The sequence below is a fragment of the Streptopelia decaocto genome (genome assembly GCF_964273445.1).
Source record: "Streptopelia decaocto genome assembly, chromosome: 6".
Classification (NCBI taxonomy): domain Eukaryota; kingdom Metazoa; phylum Chordata; class Aves; order Columbiformes; family Columbidae; genus Streptopelia; species Streptopelia decaocto.
The window spans coordinates 11,982,025-12,002,585 of record NC_138660.1 but is presented as its reverse complement, the minus strand read 5'-3'; the positions used below and the strand labels follow the sequence as shown (position 1 = coordinate 12,002,585).

The window sequence follows — 20,561 nt, the reverse complement described above, 5'->3', positions numbered from 1 at the left end:
GTTTCAAGATCCTCAGCTAAACACTTACATATTTTGTACCTTTATTCTGTCACGCTTTCACACTTGCTATGCAGTTCTGTTTTGTTCTAGAAAATACCATCTCTACAGACTGTGATAAAACAGCTCAGACTGGTTTTCAAAGAATGCTTTAATCAATATTGGAGTTATATTTTTTTGTGCATTGATTATGGTAAGGTGTTTAATTAATCAGCAGACAGCATTGTAATAGAGAAAAATGTTACTGAAGAAATGATAATGGAAAATTACAGCAATTCTTTTTAACACCATCTTGAAGATTGAACACACACACACACACACACACACACACACACACACACACACACACACACACACACACACACACACACACACATACCCCCCAGTGCCGTGAACCTGAGACAATTCTGCTAATCCAAAACTGTTTCTTTTTGAGACTTTTATGTTTGCTTGGTCCCATACTCCATAACTCATATCTCTACAACTGAATATTTCAGATCCCAGATTTACATAGTGTTTCTCTCAAAAAATGAAGGATCTTATGTCCCAGTATGGCCCCTCTTTAGGTATATTACAGAATCAAATTCCTGAAGTCTGTTGCAGTGCTTTTGAGAGAGAGGTCCTTTTGGATGCTAATTCACAGAGACCCAGTTTGCAGGTATATCAAGTACAGTCTCGAGAGTCAGGTTCCCACAGTTTGTCTAATTCATTCCTCTGCCCCAAACAGGATCACCCATACTTGTGTCATTCCTGATGGATGTTAGCATCCATCTTCGTACACTTTCAGAGAGGTGATGACTGTATTTAACTAACCTTATCATTAGATATTTTTTCCTAATTACTGGCCAAAATCTCTCCTGCCTCAGTCTTTCTCCTGATACTGCCTTCTGTGAAGGAGGGATTAACTGCAGGAGTCATTTACATATTGGCAGTCTTTTATCAAGTGTGTCATTTACACCCTACTCCTCAGTTTAAACATTCTCTTTCACATTGTTTCATGTCATTGCTGCTGTTCCCTGAAAAATTCTCTTTCCTGTCTGTGAAGGTGGCCTCCAAAAGCAGAGGCAGTACTCTGAAGTCTTTCTGATGCTTATGAGAGCAGAAAGGATCATTGTGCTTGTCCTAGAGGTGATACTTCTGTTCGTACATCTTGTTTTATGAAAAGACTTCTGCTGAACATGTGAACTTTGGATAAAGACCAAAATGCAGATCAGTTCTGGGCAGTAAGGGTACAGGTGCTGTTGTATAACTTCATGCCTGTTGCTTCCTTACCATTGCCATAGCAAATATGCTCCATTCAAATGCTAAGGAGTCTTAAACTCACTGCCTCTCAGCTAAAATGCATTAATTTATTTACCTCTTAGTTAATCTGAATGAGATAAGAATGATCTTAATTAACTACAAACACTTTATTTGAAATTTCCAATGCTGCATTTTACCTTTCAGTTGGGCTTCCACAGGTTAAGAGTCTGGACTATGCCAATATAACCAGCATATTCAGGTACAGCTTTCTCTGCCTTTACCCTTCGTGCTCTGATTTCACTGTTTAGGATCCATAAGGATGAAAGGAGTAGAAGGCTGTAGAGAAGTAGAAGTGAAGGAGTTATTAATCAGCTGTCACTCTGTGCATTCACATAAGGCAAAGCTCTGTTGAGTAACCAACACCTTCTTGCCTGATTATTTCTAAACTGGTTAAGGCATGATGTTGTCACGTTTTATCTGGAAAACTTACTTGCAGCCAAGAAGGTAAATCACACAGTGATTATAATATTTGCTATTTGTATTAATTTCTCAAGATGTACATTGCATCAGGCAATAAAGCTTTCACTTATATTTGTCAATTCGCTTTTTGCTGGCGTGTTATAAAAGTTTTGGTAATTATAATCAATTAAGATACATGAGATGTTATGTCGTGATTCCCATTACAGCATCATTCTTTCAGTGAGTTATCTCTATGGAACACTGTTCTGATGAATTATGTTGCAAAGTTCTGGCCTATGTCAAGTTCTCCATTTTGAATTATACACAGTATTTCGTAATCCTGGTTTTGCTTTTCAAAAATGCATCTTATTATTTCCAGCAACAAATTGTGCCAGAGATAGTGAGACTTGGAAAATGACTGAGCTTCTGTGGAGGCCAATTTTTTAAATGAAGCTTGGGGGGAAAAAAAAAAAAAAAAAAAAAAAAAAAAGTCCCCATTTTCATTTTGAACCATATAATAGAGTTAGCAGTTCAGTGCCCAAATTATGGAAGTGACAGAGAGAGGCAGAAATCAAGAGCCCTGCTCCCAAAACAATTGAATTAAACTGGCTTCAAATTATACTGAGAATCTGTGCTTGTGCTACTTCTGTTATTAGACAGAAAATTCTTTCCTGTGGGGCATTGTTAATGAGCCAAAAACTGTTGGAGTTACTCATTCTGTTCCCCGTCACACTTGTGCTCCCCAGGATGCCCAGCTTCTGCACCCAGCCCCTCCATATTGCTGTTCCTACTGTATTTCTGCTGAGAGATTCAAAAGGGAATGCTGTTTTGTTTAACATAATTTAACAGCTTTAACTTTGCTATCTCTTGTGGTGGCTTTCGGGAGATTACTGAGCTTTGAGAACATCCACTTCGGGCCAGTGCTCAGTGTCAGGATGAGTGTTGGAGTTTTGTTGTAGTGTGGAAGGAAAACGCCCTTAGCTGCAAGTACTTGTGCTAGCAAAGTGCCTTACGTAGCCCTTGTTTAGTAGGAAGCTATTGCGAATGGTGTTTTTATTTATGAAGGCTTGTTATCATTCCTATTTAAATTTAACGGTGTATTGCTGTGAGATGAGGTCATCAGGCCACTTATTAACTTGGCCAGAAGAAAAATAAAAACAGCTTTTGGGCTCCATTGCCAATAATTTTTGAGTACCTGCTATTTAATCACCTTCCTGCTATGTTCAGGATGTCAGCTATATATATTACATATTTTATTTAAGTGTATAGAATGAGGTGTGGTAATGATTTCTACATTCTTAGTAATGAAGTACTAGCTTCCCTAAGGCATCTGAAATTACTGTGGTTCAACAGCATCCGAGATACTTACGACACCAAACCCAAGTTGTTGTATTTTATACCTTTGTTGCTGGCACTGAATTTCTACATGGTTACTTAACCAATTAAAGCTGGTTTATTACTTTTAATCACTTGTCTAACTTACTTTGTTTTCTAGTTTATCAAATCAGGCTAGAATATTTTATAAATGCCTACTTTGTTGCTGACAGACCAAGCAGCTATATGCCATGTTATCTACATGCAGCTAGCGCTGTGTCTGAGAATAGCATTATGAGAGTTGGGAGGAACATTTTAAAAATATCATTTCAAGGATCCTAGACCCAAATTGTGACTTGTCTTACTGTTTCAAGTGCATCCCAGGCCGTAAATAGCAATATTTGCAAAACCCCACTTCAACATCTGTGGAAATTGCGTTCTTGTTTGGAAGCTATTATAGGGGAATCGTTTTGCACTTATTTCCTTGATGAACTTACAGCAAAAACAGTTAAGTAAGAGCGTGATTTTCTCAGAGCTGTGTACTTACTTCTGACAATCTTGCTGATTGAAGAAGGCGTGTGAATACCAAGCAAAGAAGGGCCAGGTGGAATCTGCAGGGCTCCAACCGTGCACGGGCATGTGCTAAGTTACTTCTCACAGCTTCCCCACCTTCCTCTTCATCTTGAGCTCATGGACAGTGTGTTTCCAAATGTTATTTATGACTTCTTTTCTGGAGCTCTGGACTAAGTGCCCATTCTGTATTTCCTTTATGTTGATGAAAACATTTTGATGATTTCCTAGGCAAACCTTAGGATTAGTTCTTGGATCTTACTCTAGACCTGTTGACAGTTGTCAAGGCAGATGACTCTTTCTTCTTTTTCCTCTTCTTTCTCTTGTTCTTTCAGGCTGCTTTTCAGGAAATTCTTCATTGATGCCGTCCTGCTTTCTTCAAAGGTTCCTTCCAGCTATGTCCTGGTTGCTTTCTCTTTTCTCTCTGTGCCTCATCTTTGGTTTCATTTGAAACTGACTTAAATAACCAATTCTATGATGCTGAATCAAAACCCTGTCTATCATCCTGTCATCTGTCCAAACTAACACCCCAGCAACTCCAGAGATACTATGTGCCTGTTTAGTTTTAAGCTAAATTTATCATAACTAAAACAGAATTCTGCTTTTTTTTCCACTCATTTCTTTCCCTGTTCTTCCCTGGTTGCTACTCTCTTACCTGATGAAGATGGATAGCACTGTATTCTGCCTCTAAAAGCTTATTTAAAGTGACTTCTAAGACTTGTAAACAGCCACCCGGCAAGTGTGAGATCAGCACTTAGCCATATGGAAAGGTTTCTAGAATATTTTTTAGTTAGTCTCACTGAGTTCTCCTTTGTTTTATTCCTTTGTCTTGATTATAACCAAGATTTCAAATTCTTTGCAGAATAGTTGGCTGCACAGCACCTGCTATTAAGCTAACCCAATAGACTTCTAAATTACGTTGTTGTGAAAGTAAGTCAGAATATACTAATAACAGACTGCATGGACCTATAGGAAATACTTAATCTTTGGAGAGTGATTGAAATGAAAGCCTTATTTCAAAGGATTTCAGAGAAAAACTGAATCTGAAAGTAAAATGAAATGTCTTCCATTAATTTTCAGTAGTTCTCTTATCTGCATGTGTGCGCCCTGTAAGAAAAAATGGCGCCGCATATTCCTCATTACATAAAAATCCTTCAGCTGAATCCTGCAGACTGGCATGAACCTTGCTCCCAAATCTAGTAAAGCTCTTCAGTATGGGCTCAACTTGAACTAGAAGGGATTGCATCCTTGAAGAATTTGTATTTAGCATGTTCTTTTCTAGTTATCAGTAAGACTGCTTAGTGAGTGTGGCCTTGGTGGCTTCAGAGAAAATACTTCACACTGTTGCTTGTGGAACATTCAAGGGAAACAGCCTGTGAGTCTACAGAGATAAGTTTCCATCCTGACGTGATGCATTGTTAGAGTGAGTTTACATTGTTCAGGTGCACCCTTAATACACAGCACTCAGAAGCCTGCAGTCATCACACAAAAGAGTCGTGTTTATGGCCAAGCTTCAATATATCACAGAATCTACTTAGAAGAGTGGAGCAGGGGAGGAAGTAATTTGCAATACCTGAGCCACTCAGGTATAAATTGTACTCTCTTCTTGCGTGAGCCTAAGAAGATAAGATTTTTTTTTTCTTTTTTTTTTGGAAAACTTATAAACAAAAGATTATGTGCCTATTCACATACATACAGCCAGTTATTCAGTGCTGTGTGACAAAATGTCACGAAGAATGTACAAATATGCTGGCTCAATGACCTCTAACAGTAAGTAGTCTTTCTAGAACTGGCAGCCCTAAGCCTTCAGAAAATTCTAAACTGTCAGCTGCAACTTTTAGGCAGCAAATTTCCCAGAAAATACACCATTAATCAATTTAGACAGCAGGAGACATAACCGATCAGAGAAAGACTGACATCTTGATCAAAATACATATTTTATATACTTGCATTTATAGGTGGTGTTGGCCAATTTGAGCTGAGGTAGAGCCTTCTAATTTGAAATCTTTTGAGTACAGGGTTTATAGAAACCAAAGAAATTTTTATTTGATGGCTCTTTGTGGATTTACATATATTGAGGTGACTGTCTGGAGGGAAAAAAAACAGTTTGTTTATTAGTAGTTCAGAGATCTGCAGACTGCTTAAGGCTGTGGGTTTATTGGTCTTCCTACAACAGAAACACTCTCACTTATTTTTTTTTAAGATCACCAAATAAAGGCCTTAATGAAGACATTTCAGTTACACTTCTATTGCTTTACCTGAAAAATAAACTTTCAGGATTATTAGCCTGGCATCATTAGGAACAAAACATTCACTTTAAAAAGCAAATTGAAACATACTTTGCAGGAATGAACAGGATTCAGCTCTGGTTGTTGGGCGATAGATACTATTTCTTTTATTGTGCTTTATGAGCAGTAAGATGCAAAACTTGTAACATTTTGAAAGTACTATTAAGCGAATGAGGCGGATGGAGGAACAGGGCAGAGAGCTTTGGGAGAATTCGTGGTTGATCTGCTGTAGGGACACGCGGTTAAAAGCAATAGCTTGTCCATGGTTTATCGAGTTCTGCTGGCAGGCAGCCTGTAGAATTGTTTCCTTCTAGTCCAACACAGCAGAGGGAAAAGAAAACCATGTAAATCACCCAGAAGTACCAGGCAGAGGAAAGCCTAAGACTACACATGTGGTCAGTGGACACAGGTCATTTTCCATTTTGTTGCCTCTCTGTGATGTGTCCAGACCTGTGGGCCAGGTTCCAGTAGCAGAAGTATAACGCTGTTGGAGATACCCTCAGGTACCTGAGACACCCTGCACAACCTGGGAAGGCAAATCCAACACAGGAGTTAGGGGAGACTCCCAGCATTTTGGATCAGCAGCTGGAGGTGGAGCAGAATAATTTGCAGAGCCTGAGAAAAGGCTAGACATCCAAATCCCGCCCTTCTGATGAAATCCCAATACCATAGGATTACTGTAATTTCTATTTAAGATGTTAGGATTTATGCTTTAATAAATAAATGTCCTAATTTCTGAAAGGGGTAAAGTTACATAGTATACCTTATTTGCTAGCCAAACCATGGATTTTTAGGCAGCTGAAAGTTTTTTTCATTAAATAACTATAGCCCAGCATCTAAGTTATGGAAAATGTGGAAGGACCTTATCCTGCAGGTTTGTCTGCTAATGTCAACATTCACTAATTGAGCTATGTAATGTATACAGAAGCTACGCTATGCGCAATATAATACAATAGGAAGATGAGAGAATAACCAAGCCAGTTCCTCCTACCACTTATTGCGAAGTTCATGTATTTTATATGATAGCATATGAGTTCTCAAAATTGTTTGGGAAAAGCAGGTCTGCCTGCTTAAAAATGAAGAAGTCAAATGGGGCATTAATATTTTGACATAATTACTAATCCCTTCTGCCACCTCCAGGAATGATTTGTATCATGGCTGTGCCAAAGCAAATTTATTTCAGATTTCTTACACACACTAAGCATGAATGTTTTCTGTTGGATCTATGATTAATACACTTGTTTCTGTCTCCCAGCTTACTAGTGTTCTAATGTCTCTTTCAAGCTGCACAGTTCTAAATGATAGGAATGAACTATTCCGTTGCTTTAAAATTCCTCATTTGAATGATAATGAATTAACAAAATAGATTATAAAATATAGCTTAAACTGAGTCTGACTGCATACTGTTCTTTCTCTCTGTAAAGTGCGTGTAGAGGTTTTTCCATTCCTTATTTGCAGGCTCTAGTGAATCTTTGCTACTTTGGTCTTGTGTTTATTATTTTAGCAAGTGCGTACGGTAACTAACCTTGCACATGATTCCCGTGTGTACTAGGGCTTTTATGTTTCTTATTGTTCCAAGTCTAACTGTCTAGTTTTATTTCCAATGAATCCAAAAGGATGTTAATTTCTGCTTTCTGTATTTACCTTTTTGAAAGTTCAAATGTTGGGAGCAGCCTTTCATTTGTGGGTGAACTCACTCATCACTAAGGGCACTTGGTCCTGCTGTAGAAATACTATTTCTAGTGAGGCTCACATCCTTCAAATATTTTCCCATTTTCTAAATACTGAAGACAAAGTCAACTGTCCTGCCATAAACCAAAAAACTACAGCGTTTCAAGCTTACTTTTTAGTTATCATTAGGGAGCTTCTTGTGAGTTTATATTTATATTTCTTTAATGAAAACCAATAAGAGATTCGTAAAACCTTTTCAAAACTTGTAGCCTGTAGTACAACCCAAGTGAAAACTGGGATGATGCCAGTATGAGTAGAATAAGTGTAACATGGGTGTAAAGGACCAAAATGCAAATTCATTCTTTCTAGTTCAACAATGCAAATCAATTAGCTGTCACCTTTCACTTGTGTGCAGGAAGAATATGGAGTAAACTTAGCACTGTTTACCCCCTTCTCACACCTAAAAGAGGTTATATTTAAAGTCAGGCCCCTTCTTTTTGTTTGTGCAGCAAGATCTTCCAACAGCTTCAAGTCTTCCTCACTCAGGAGGAGTGCAGAAGCAGCTTTGCAGTGGGTAAAGGGGAGGTAAATGTACATTTTTATTTTAATGGCATGTTAACCCTCCGAACCTCTGTATATAAATGCTTAGGTGTAAACCAGTTACTGTAATGTTGTGATGAAGAAATGCCAAGACAGTAGTAGTATAGCCATGTAAAGGTATGCTGTATTCTTTTCTGCTCATTTCTTTATTGTTGTGATTGAGTTGTTTGTTTTTTTTTTTTTTACCCAGATAGCCTCATGGATTTCACAGGAGTGCCTCTTAATTTAAGTGAGATCAGGATCAGTGCTATCCTACTTTGAGGCCAAGTTTGCTGGTTCATCTGCTGAGCTTTGCTTTTCTAACTTCACAAAATCACTTTAATTTCAGTTAAACTATTTCTTGTTATCAGTGACCTCAAAATATGTTACCCTGGTTATACAGGATAAAGTTAAGACTTTTCTCTCTGACCTAGCTCATTGAATGAGGGGGCAGATTCTGAGCCACTGTAAAGTGCCATAATAAACATTGATCTTGGGGGAGCAACGCTCTTTTGCATCGTGTGAGAACATAGCACTTTGTAAATCTTAATTCTCACATTTTTATTGGGTGTATTATCATGAGTTAACAACCTCTTAAATGCATTTAGCTGCTAGTGCAGTGGAAAGCGTACAGTGTAGTTCAAATCAGAAGCTAGCAGAGGCTTTAATTTAGTCAGAGACAAGCTTTGAAGGCAGTCAAAGAGCCACTGATGGAGTTCAAATGCTCTTTGTCTTGCAAAAATAAAGAGCCCATTTGTTCTGCCTTTTTGCATTAGCATCTTCTACCTTGCTGGAAGAAAAGGAGGAAGAACTGTAATCCCAAGCTCTTGTTTTTAACAAAAAACAAATACTGAACTCACTGGTTTTACCAAAAGTTTAGCTATGTGGCAAAAAGATGCAGTTTGCCAATGGCATTTAACAGTTTTACAGATTGGATAGTTTACACCCCACAAGTATCAGGTAGTAAAGTAACTATTTCACTGTTCTTATTTTCCTTTTATTTCTCTCACCATCCTATGACCACTGCAATGCAGTGTCGTGACAGATGTTGCCAGCAAAAGATTGGGTTTTGAGAGGTGCCAGGTACCAAGCAGATTCCACCAAAGATGAAATACACAGTGTCTCACATTCACAGGGCTCAAGCCATCAGGCACAAGACCCTCAACACATGGTAGAGACTACTTCTTAACTGTCAAATTCTTTGATAGAATTTGTTACTACCTAAGGAGGAAAGTAGTTATGACCAGAATACCTGATTATATGACAAACATAGTGGACTAGTTTGCTTTTCAAACAACAGAGAAACATTTTGAATTTTTAACTGATCACGCCATTAGTCCTTGCTTTGTTCTTCTTGTTCTGGAACAAGTAATCCATGTGTGTTTGTAAGGATCTCCCTGTGCTGAGCTGGAGATTTTATTTTCTATTCTATATCCTTCTTCTGCACCTAATAAGACCTCATTTTAAGTAAGTATCTTCCCCTTACCTGCACTCCCCCCTGGCAATTTTTCTTAGTATTCTCAGTGTGAACTGAAGATTCACTTCTCTTTTTCTTTGTGGACAGGACATAGTTTGTGTAGCACACTTGCTCGCCACAGCACTTTCTGCTAGTAGTTTCTTAGTTTCTGCTAAGGACATCACCCCATTCTCTTTGCAAATAATTACCTTTATTCTCAGCAGGGTTCGGAGAGGGTCCTAGGCATATTCCTTTTACTAGTAGATGCTTTTATCATTAGCTCCACTTTTATCCCATGGACTAACATTATAGCCATTTAGTGTTCAGTGCTTTTGAAGAGTCCTGTTTGAGCTGATTATACCTGTGTAAAGCTCAAGTGGCAAATTAAGTTCAGTTATCATCTATTCACTTGCCTTATCTACCTATTTCTAAATAGATTTGTTTTCTAGGTTTTATATCTGGATTCTATCACAAAACTTCAACTTTTTTTAACCTAGAATCTACATAGACTACCCATTAAATGGGCTATCCAGTTATATTTAGTATGGATGAAGACTTATTTTAAAATCTGAGAGTCTGAAGCTTGCCTACGTGCCTTTAAGGGAAAAAAATGTCTACACAAAGCAGTACTAGATCAAATGAGGACTGTCTTGACATGGTTCATGGTAAATTCCAAATTCTTCTTAATTTTCCAATTCAGACACTCTACTAAAGAATAAAATGCCTTTCCTTTTCCTTCATTTATTCCTGAAGACCAGTATAAGTTTTTACCGCTCCCATGTATTCCTGGCTAGGTCTGTGCTCTTTTACCAACCCTAATCTCAGTCACAAATTTCCAGCAGCTATCACATGCATACGTTTCCCTTGATTACTGTATACAGTTGCTTGATGGAAGTTTGTTTCACAGACTGAATGGGGAAAAAGGTCAGTATTTATAATAAAACACTGGTGTCATATGGATTCCTTTAAATGGGAATATGTAAGAATTACAGTATTCTTATAATATGTTTCCTTATTCTATAGTTGTCATTAAAATTACTATGTTTACTAAATTTTTAGTACATCTGGCAACAAGGAACGGAGATATGCGTACAAGTATACCTAAATTTTTTGTGCATGTTTGTATATATGTGTATTTGTAGTCTATTACACAACATTTGCTAATCGACAGATCTCAGAGACACATGCAGGGTTGTAGGAAGTGGAGCTGTAAAACTGCTAGTCTGAAATTTGCCCTGCAGAACAAAATATGCCATAGAAAAGAGACAGCTTTATTAGAGGATGAACTTGCCAGTTTGCCACATAACTTTTTGGTGCTTTTGAGCTTATTGTCTCTGTTATAAAGCATGGCTATATTATCCATAAACATTGAGCAACTATGCTATTTTGCTTCAGGATCTGATTTTTTAGGGTCCAACTAGACTGATTTAAAAAAAAAATATTGTTCCAGATTTAATTTTCTGTATTTTATGTGTGAATGAGCATAGTTTCAATGAAAGACATATTTTGATACTTTTGAAGTAGATTTACTCAATATGTGCCGTATTTACTGATGCGAAGTCTGAAAATTAAAAAGTAAATAAATTATAAATTATGGGAAATTTTAAATTAAAAAAATAATTGCTGTGGCAAAAATTAAGATACCAAAATGCCAACCAATCAATATACACTGTTAAAGGCTGTTGGTGGCATTTAATGTTACAATTTCTCCCAGAATCTTAATTTTTCCCAACATCTTATAATGCAGTAAAACAGGATATTGTCATCATGTACTTCAGTCCGGAAGGAACTGAGTTTATGGTAGAGTGTCTTGATTACTTGAATTGTCAAATTATACAACATTTATTCAGTTCTACAGTTCTATGGCATAAAAAATTCTTGCTGACTTCAACAGCAATTCCCTGTATTAAACAGATGAAGTGCATTTACTCTGTAACTGCAAGAACGCTTCTTTTTTTATGCAAGCCCATTTTGAAAAAAACTGTGCATTATTTTAAAAGGCTACTCAATACATTTATAGAAGGTCTGATTTTGCTATTCATATGGAATATGAATGATTTTCATAGGCTAAAGGTCTGGTAAAGGATACCTTTTATTTTGAAGAAGAAAATAGGGCACCAAACTTCTCTGTACTTCTTGGGAATTCCAACTTAAAGGAGAGTTTATTTCTGGAATTTGAATCACAGTTGATAATCTCTTGTGTTTGCAGAATGTGTGAAGATGAACACATTTAGTAAACTATGGCAATATTTGAGTTATATATAGTGTGTACCATAAATAAAATTGGTTTAAAACTGGAATATAATAAATAGATTTTAATAATTTATTGCATACCTTTAGTGCCACCTATATGCAAGCAATAGTGCAAGAAAGTTAAAGTGCATTCCTGGAGAACATGCGGATTGAGCTGACTCTGTCAGCAACATTCACACCCAAAGTAATCGCAAATAAAATATTAATTGGGAAGCTGCCAAATTAATAATAAGTTACTGTGTTCTGGTATAATGACATAAAATTATTTTATCCTACAAAGAGTACTTCCAATTAGCCAGCTTTACACTAAGACACAATAGTAGCTTTCTATCATATTGCTTCAAATGAGATTCTTGCAATTAAACTTTTCAAACTAACTTCATCCTTTTTAAAAGAAAATTTTAAAATCTAGCCTAAAAAAAATCTTAGAAGTTATTGTACGAACACTTGTTGATTTATCGAATCTTAATTGTAAGTCCCAGAGAGTTTGACCTGGGTTTTATTTCATTAGTTGTATCTGGTTTATATTTCATTTTGTGCCTATCACTTGCAAGATTGAAGTCTCAATACTTTGCTATTGGAGTTGCTGGGTTTATATCCAACATGGCTTCGTAACTGAAAGATGCCAAGTGAAATCTTATTCAGTGTTGCTATTAACTTGCTACACACAAACTATTAACCTTTTACAGGAACTGAGTTTCTGCATCAAGTACCTCATTCTGTAGAGTGATTTTATTTTATATCCAAGTAGTAAGAACAAGTTGATAACCCTGTCTATGCCAGCAGAATGTAAAGCCACAAAACTGTGAGTCTCTTCATAAATTTTTTGCTGTCTTCCTAAAGGGTGCAAACACTTATATCATTTTTTCCAAAGACAGCATGAAGTAGAAGCACATAGCCAAACACAAGTAATTCAGACTATCAACATTTGCCACAAAAATTATTAAACAGGTGCTTTCATATTTCAGTATTTTGCTGCTCTATATTACTATTAATGGTTTTGAATTCAAGCATAACATGCTGTATAAAATCTTGCATTTTAGTAATATATGCTGATATTTGGTCATTGTTCATGGCAATAAGAGTTGCATAGGATCTTCCATGGAAAACACTTCATGAAGTAATTTTTGAAACAGGTGCAGAAAGAAAGATGCAGGTAGGTCTGAGGCATGTCAGAAGGCCAGCACTTTTTAAAATGGTTATGGGACCTTGGTTTTCTGTCTCCGATCCCTCAATGGTTAACAAACAAGTAATGCAGATGTCCACTATAAGAATATTACAGCGTTTATGCTGCAAAATAGGGAGAGGATTTATGTTTATAAGAAGTCTGAATCTAAGTGATGACTGAGGATTTACTGATGTATCCTACACCACTGCATTCTGCCCCTTTAGACAAACATCAAGTGCAAATAGTATACAGATATTGTACCTTATATAATAACAGCTCCCCCTTCCTCGATATGCACAGGCTTATCTGTAATTTTGGCATCAGAATGGAGCAGTCCAAATCAGATTAGGGTTGCTTGTAGCATAAATACTTCCTATGTGCACTCATGGGTTAAAAACCTTACTGAACAAGTCTGTAGATAACAAAAATCCCAGTGACCTCACTAGGGTTGAATTTCAGCTGTGGAATTAAGACACCAAAATGACTGCTCTTTCTACAAAGCTCAAAGAAGGATGTTTCTCAATCTTTTCTCTAGATTGTGCATTCAGCTCTCCTCAGAATATCACCTTCAGTGTCTAATAATCAATTTTTGTCTGAGAATAATGAGACAAAGAAGCATCTTACAATGTGATTGCCAACCTCCAAAGAAACTCTCTTTTTTAAAATTGAAAATATTATAATTCATTTTCAAGGAAGATACTTTAAACACATCACTGATCGCTAAGCGTTGTTTAAGTTGTCCTGTAATTTGAGGTTCCTTTTTATGACAGAGCTGTAATAGATCTCAAGTAGGCCATAGAAAAAGAATACCATCTCTTTAAAAAAATCAATAGTTTTCAAGGCCCAGGATGGCCTCTGTGCTGAGATTAATAAAGCTTGACAATATATTCTGAATGCAAGCAATGACTTCTATTACAAGGGGAAAAATGAAAAAGCTGCTATTACTGACATAGTCAATAGATTGCACCTCAGTGTATACTGTACTTTCCACATTTTTAATATAAACGTGCTCAGTTTCAGAGACGGGAGCATTATCAGCATTCATTTTGCTTGAGGCAATAATGTGAGAAGTTGTGTCATGTGTAATAAATAAATAACCTGTCTTTAAAACCATTTACTCAGATTGCTTTTCCCAAATGCTTATTTAGAGGTGCTCTGTAAGGTGTCATATACCAAGACAGCTGTGTTGTAAGGATTTTATAAAACAAAGTTTCTTTATTTTATACATAACATGTTTGTGGAGTATTTTTGTTCTGCTTGTTTTAGAAGTAGATGATGGCATTCTTGTGCAATGGTGGGATGGTGTGATTCAATGTTATAAGTTGTAGTATGTGTTGAGGCCCCACTGTTCTCAAGGGTTCTTGGTGGTCATGAAGATGTGCCAGTACAGGCTGAAAGGCTTTCCATCATGGGTGGCAACTGCCTCTCTTTCCATTTGAAACTTGTCTTTTTCTCCCATCATTTTTTTTTGACTTGAATGAAAATTATCTTCTCTCTATAAATACACATATTTAGATCTTCATAATCTTTGTAGCACTCACACTAAGAAATTATCTTCTCTGTGTAACTGGATCCTGTCAGGTGGCCCTTAACTATAAAATAAGACACTAAGTTAATTAATGCTTTGTGTGGTCATTTTTCTGTATCTGTCTTGGCAAATACATTCACATAAACAAAACCTTTTCAATCTTCTCAGAAGGATGGGAGGAAGTATATATTGCATAGGTAGCTTATAGGAACATAAATATGAAAAATAATGAGCAAACTTTGAATGACTTCTAGCAATATCTAATATTGAAGGAGGTATTTTGTACTCATCTGATGTCTGGCCATAGCAGATTTTTCTTTTAACATAATCAGAACAATGGCCTGATATATCACTAATGCCTCTTTTACATCAGCACAAATGTGCTGATTTCATTGGAGTGGCCATTGATTTACACTGTTGTAAAGAAAGAAGAATCAGGCTGTAAATATATAAGGGAGGGAAAGCATAACTGTCTTAGGCTTCTGGAGACTAAGTACAAAATAAAGGAAGATTTATTCTGAGTGGCTTAGGGGTTGTAGCTGGCATAATAGGCTATAACAGAGCACAGGAAATTTAGGTTGGCTGGAAACAGCATGGTTTACTGTTCCATGGCTTAGCTATGTGTACCTCAAGGTGAAAACTCCATTGTTTAAAGACACAGGTGTAGGTGAAGAAATAGTACCATATATGTATTCGTAATTCTATGCTCTTCTAGTGGTAGACCTGGTTTGCAACTCAGAAAAATCTTGCCCTCTTGAGACCTCCCACTTCAAATGGCAGATTTTGAAGTTAAACCTGAAAGTTTATTCTTTCTCTGTTCAAAGAAAAGAACAAAGAAAATCTCTTTTCACTAGTGAGGGTGCTCTGTACAAAGTCTTCTGTAATACTTTCTTTAGGTCCTACAGGGAAACCTGATTTAGAAGTATTACGGAAGGCAAAATTTACCGTTTTCTGTCCTAGAACTCAGCACTGATCTGATTACTTTAGACTGTGATTCCAGGTTATCTACCTAATTTGTCTACAGTGTTATTACCAACATGTGTTTTCCCATGAGGAGCATATTAATTTGGTTGTTGCCCTGGGGAAATCTAAACAAAACAAAAAGAAAGATTAGTTCCAAAATTCATTGTCATGAAGAAGAACACTATATAAACAATAAATGACAGGTTTGTATGTAGAAGAGTGTTGGAATTAAAGTATTTTCAGGCTGTATTTTCCAATATAAATTGCACATTTCAAAACATTATGCTCTGCATAATTAGATCACACAGTTTCCGCATCTGGGCCCTGTATCAGTCTGCTAAATGATGTGGTGACAGCTGTGGGTATGTAGTAGGAACAGTGAAAGAAAACCTGATGTCCACTGTCCTGACTCTCCTTCCTGCTGTTTTCTTATTGTTCCTTCCCACCTCTCCTCTCCATGGCTCTTCTAAGGGCACAGAAATCACCAGAACTGGAGCACTGGTAGCAGTTTTAATGGTGACATAGTTTCTATCTCCTTCCTCCCATACAGCAGGGTGGCTGTGAGAAAATTCAGCCTTGAGCTGCAATTAGCGATTGCCCACTCATTTCATCTGAAGCTCAGTCATCTAACTAATGACAGCATTTCTTCATCTGGAGATAACATGACAGATAAAACGGGTTTGTGTTAATCACACCATGTATGTGCATGAAAAGATTATTTTAGTTTCTAATTAAGTGAGTATGTCAGCCCAGCAGACCTGAGACCCCTTCCAGTGCCTTTCGGTGTGGAAGGACAATATAAGAAAATGCTTCAGCAAATGCTCTTGTGCTCCCTCCTCTCCCTGCTGTTCCTTACTCCTTTTTCTTTGGATTTAATGAGTAAGCAGAAAGAAGTTTAGTTGTGATACCTAGATAATGGCCGGAGTACAATCTTAGATTGTAAAAGAACATTGGGACATTGCTTGTTAGCACATTTTCCAAGTAGCTTCTAAAGATACAGAAGGTGTTATGGAACATGGTGATTTACATGGATAAAAATTAACTCTGTCGTTTCTTCAGTAGACTTATCCTGTATTAAGTCATGTCATGGTTGTTTTAACATAACGAAAACTGGATAAACCCAACTTTGGATTGGATATGCAAAAAAACCCAAACTTGAAATATGGTTTTTGTTGAAGAATGATATACCATTATTCCCACTTATCCTTTTCATTTAATTCCTTTAGTCTGTATGTGTAGTTTTGTTACCAATGAACGAGCTTCAATAAAAATCAGTTGTGAGTTTCAAGTATTACTACAAATACCTTAGTCTCTTGGAAGCAAAGTGTGAATGAAGAGCCTGGGCAGCTTCTATTATACCAGAGAACCAGATAATAAAATATATCAATCTTTTTAGAGTATAGATCTATTTCTTTATATTTTTAAAGAAATAAGCTCTTTGTAAACATGATTTTTATTTTAAAAAAGTGGGTTTTTTCAGCAGAAGGCTCGGTGATGCTGTGATACTCTACTGGATTTTGCCAGCGTGCAGGCTCAGAGAAAATTGTTGCTTATCTAATTTTACATACCCTGAAAGCAATTTTGAAAAATAGGAGTCATTGAGTAATATATTTACTGGTGCCATAAATCAGAGACTTATTTGCATACAAATGAAAATTCAGACTGAAGTGCACTAAGAAATAACAGTGCCCTAAGTTAGGGATCAACATTAAAATATGACCCCAAGTTTCCACCCTGAAGTAAAACAGAAACCAGAAGATATCTTCTCTTGGGAGATACCTTCTGTGTATTTGTTGTTGGATTTTTGTTTTGTTTATTATTTTAACTCTGAACACATTCACAGAAGGATGAAATTACTCACTGGTCTTTGAGATAATGCCTGTAAACAAGTCATTAAAATATTCTTGTTGATAGTATCAAAAACCATGAAATATTCAGTACATAAATCACAACAACAAGTTGTGGTTGTAACCTGTAGGAATGCTAATTCAGAAATGTCTGCTGAGATGTGTGGAATGGCACATTGCAGAAGATGGAAGTGAACTCTGTGTACTTTCTGTTAACCATTTTTTTCAGTGTTGCTCAAAAGAGGCAATGGTGAATTCTGAGACAATAAAATCAAGGTTCATCAAAGAATGATATTGTCCTTCTTAGGAAAAAACCAAACTCCAGTGAACATGAACAAGGTGAAAAAAACTCCAACACTTTAAAACACTAACAAATTCTGAGACAAATTTGTAGGGTCAATATTGGAGCACAAATACACAAGTGACCATTTAGAGTTAGAATACTAAACTAAATCTAATCTGCAGTGGTCAAGTCAACACCACCTAATTAAAGGTCTAAAGAAGGAGTTCCACTTACAGGGAATAGATGAAAAAGCTTCCAGATGAAACAGACGGGAAGGCTGCAAATGAGATATGCAATTTTTATTAAAAGGCATACAGCAATTTTCCCTGTGGTAAGGTCAGCAGATGAAAAAGAACTGTGTGCAAAGTTTTTAGAAATAGAATGTATTATTTAGAACAGTCCCTCTTTTTAATTTTTCAGTCTCTGAATGAGAATGTAGTTTTAATTACACATTTGCCTCTTTCAGTGAAGACTTCTTTCTGGGCTCAGGTTTGGGGTTTTTTTTAACCTTATTTCATTTTGGTAGTCTTTAAGCACCCCTGTAGTCCTGTTAACTTTGTGCCTAATTAAGTAAGCACTACCGAATCCATATAAAGATTATTGAATCAGGCTGAAGGCTGATTATAAATGTATGAATGGACATAAAGGCTATATTTATGTAAAGCAAAGAACAGTGACTTTTAAAATTATTTGAATGAGTTGCATATTGAGTAGTTTTGTCAGCAAGCTAATATCATTACTGCTTGAATTACATCTCCATTACAAAATCTGTTCCTGTATATGTAGGTCATCGTAACAGTTTAAATGAAATTGTGTTTATATGGTCCTTTTCAGTTTGTCTCGGTAAAACAATGCATTGGTGGTACCGTCCTCTGTCCTGAATGAAGGCTGATCAAAGGTAATATCAGTGGATCCTGAGGTCACAAGGTTACTAAGGAAGGATTAGTCAGAGATCTGATCGGCAGATTTTCTTTGATTGGCCAACACAGTCTTTCTCTGGTCCTGAGACAGGTCCTCCTAGAGAAAAAGCTAAAGTCTCTGGGCTCATTATGTTCAGTGATGTGGTCAGAATTGAGTGAGAAAATAAGGCATTAATTATACCAGAATTAATAGCATATTTTCCATTATTTTCTGTTTATGCATTTAAATATCTTAGTCTTTAGTCAGAAAGCAAGTCAAGGATTTCTCCACCTTGCTCCAAGCTCCTCTGCTGCCATGTCATCCTCTTCCTTGCTTGAAACTTTGAACTGATGCACCATTACAAACAAGGAAAATCTGGATTCCTAAAGTGGTTCCTGTTGGAGGCCTTCAATTAGAAGCACCTCAACTACAATCAACCCCTGCAGTGTTTAACAAAGAGCTGTGATTACTTCAATTGTACCAAGCTACAGTGACCATTTTGGTGTCCTAGATTAGTTGTGCAAGAATGATTCAGATGATGCTAAAGAAGGAATGGGAAGAAGTGTCTGAAGAGCAAAATGGAAATCAGTAGGGAGGAAACTGCCAAAGAGGAGAGGGTTAGAAAGAACATTATCATAGGCATGCTTGTGAGAGGGGGGCCAGTGCTGGCAGAGAGGCCACAGGTTGCTAAAATAAAAGCTTCTTTTGGAGTGGCACAACAGACCAAACAGATTCATCTTCAGTCTGCTTTCTGGTTGAAGATAATTTCTGTATGCAAAATGTCTTGTGTCCTGCTTGCATGTCCGATCACTAATACTGTAATTTAATTTCTTTCTGAGACCACTTTATTAAATCAGCCATAATTCTTCTGCAGCTCTTCACCAAAAGCAGGGTAGGGCTTCTTGGAGGCCATCTAAACTGGCTGCCTGTGTCTTTCAAGCAACAAAAAATCAAAATCAGTGAACTGGGCAAATTTGGGAATAATCAGCCATTATGGAATCTGATGTTTAGACACAAAACCAGGTAAAGCTGATTGGTTTTGTCAATCTATTGGTCTAAAACAAACCAACCAACCCAGCATTTCAGCTGCGTTCTTGTAGATCAGATTATCATGAGCAGTTACTTTTCCATACACACTTTATCTATAGAAGGATTTTGCCATAAGCTACAGCTGTTTTCTTTGTGTTCAGGCCAAATTGCATGGCTGTGCTTAATAAACTGAGGTCATTCATGCTACAGTTGTTACAAGCTATTAAAACTCAGAGTGAAATACTTTGTGGTCATTTTGCAATTGGCAGAAATACCATGGGCTGATAAGCACTAGTGATTGTCAGCAGAAAAAAAAGAAAAGAAAAGAAAAGAAAAAGCTTGGGGCTTTATTGTATGTAAAGAACAAGTATATCAATAATGTAGGGTTAATTTAGCTAAATGTACATTTTAATGCCAAGACATTGGAGGGAAGAGCAGTCGTCAGAATTCTTGACCATTCCCTGTAGTTTCATAAAAAGGACCGGCTAATAAGGGGAATCCATAAAATTATCAGGCCCCTTTTCACCAAATACTGAGTCATCTTTTTGGTGGACTAATTATTCCTGACTGTGATTTTTGAAATGTCAAGATGAATTGCACAGCTGAAGTTAATGAACTCTGAGATTTGACAAATTTATTTCCTCTGACAAATACCAAATGTTTATAGTGCTTGCTTTATTTTCAAGCCATTACAGGTGCAGGTGAGACGGAGGAGTAACTTCACTTAAAAATTATGATTTTGCCAAGGAATAACACAATCATCCTGTCAATCAGAAATGTATTTTCTTTCAAGTGCAGTAATTAAATAAGCAATAGTAGTATTAAGTTGACAAATAAGAAATACAAAAAAGAAAATAGGAAGGGAAGCTTCTCAGTAAGCAAGAGAAAGTGGAAGGTTGAGACCTGGGCTATGGTCTAGAAGAGGTTTGTAATTGCGTTGTTGTCTGGGTGTTGACTGGCTGATTGAACAGCCTTGGAGGTGTCCACAAGCTGTCAGGCCAGGGAATTGGAGTT

At 36.8% G+C, this 20,561-nt stretch overlaps 1 protein-coding gene across 5 annotated transcripts in view; it reads left to right on the top strand.

The window, feature by feature from the left end:
- The window catches only part of NLGN1 (neuroligin 1), a gene marked incomplete at both ends in the record, with an annotated part of 294,777 nt that overhangs the window by 204,274 nt on the left and 69,942 nt on the right, over positions 1-20,561 (top strand). The window lies entirely within an intron of this gene.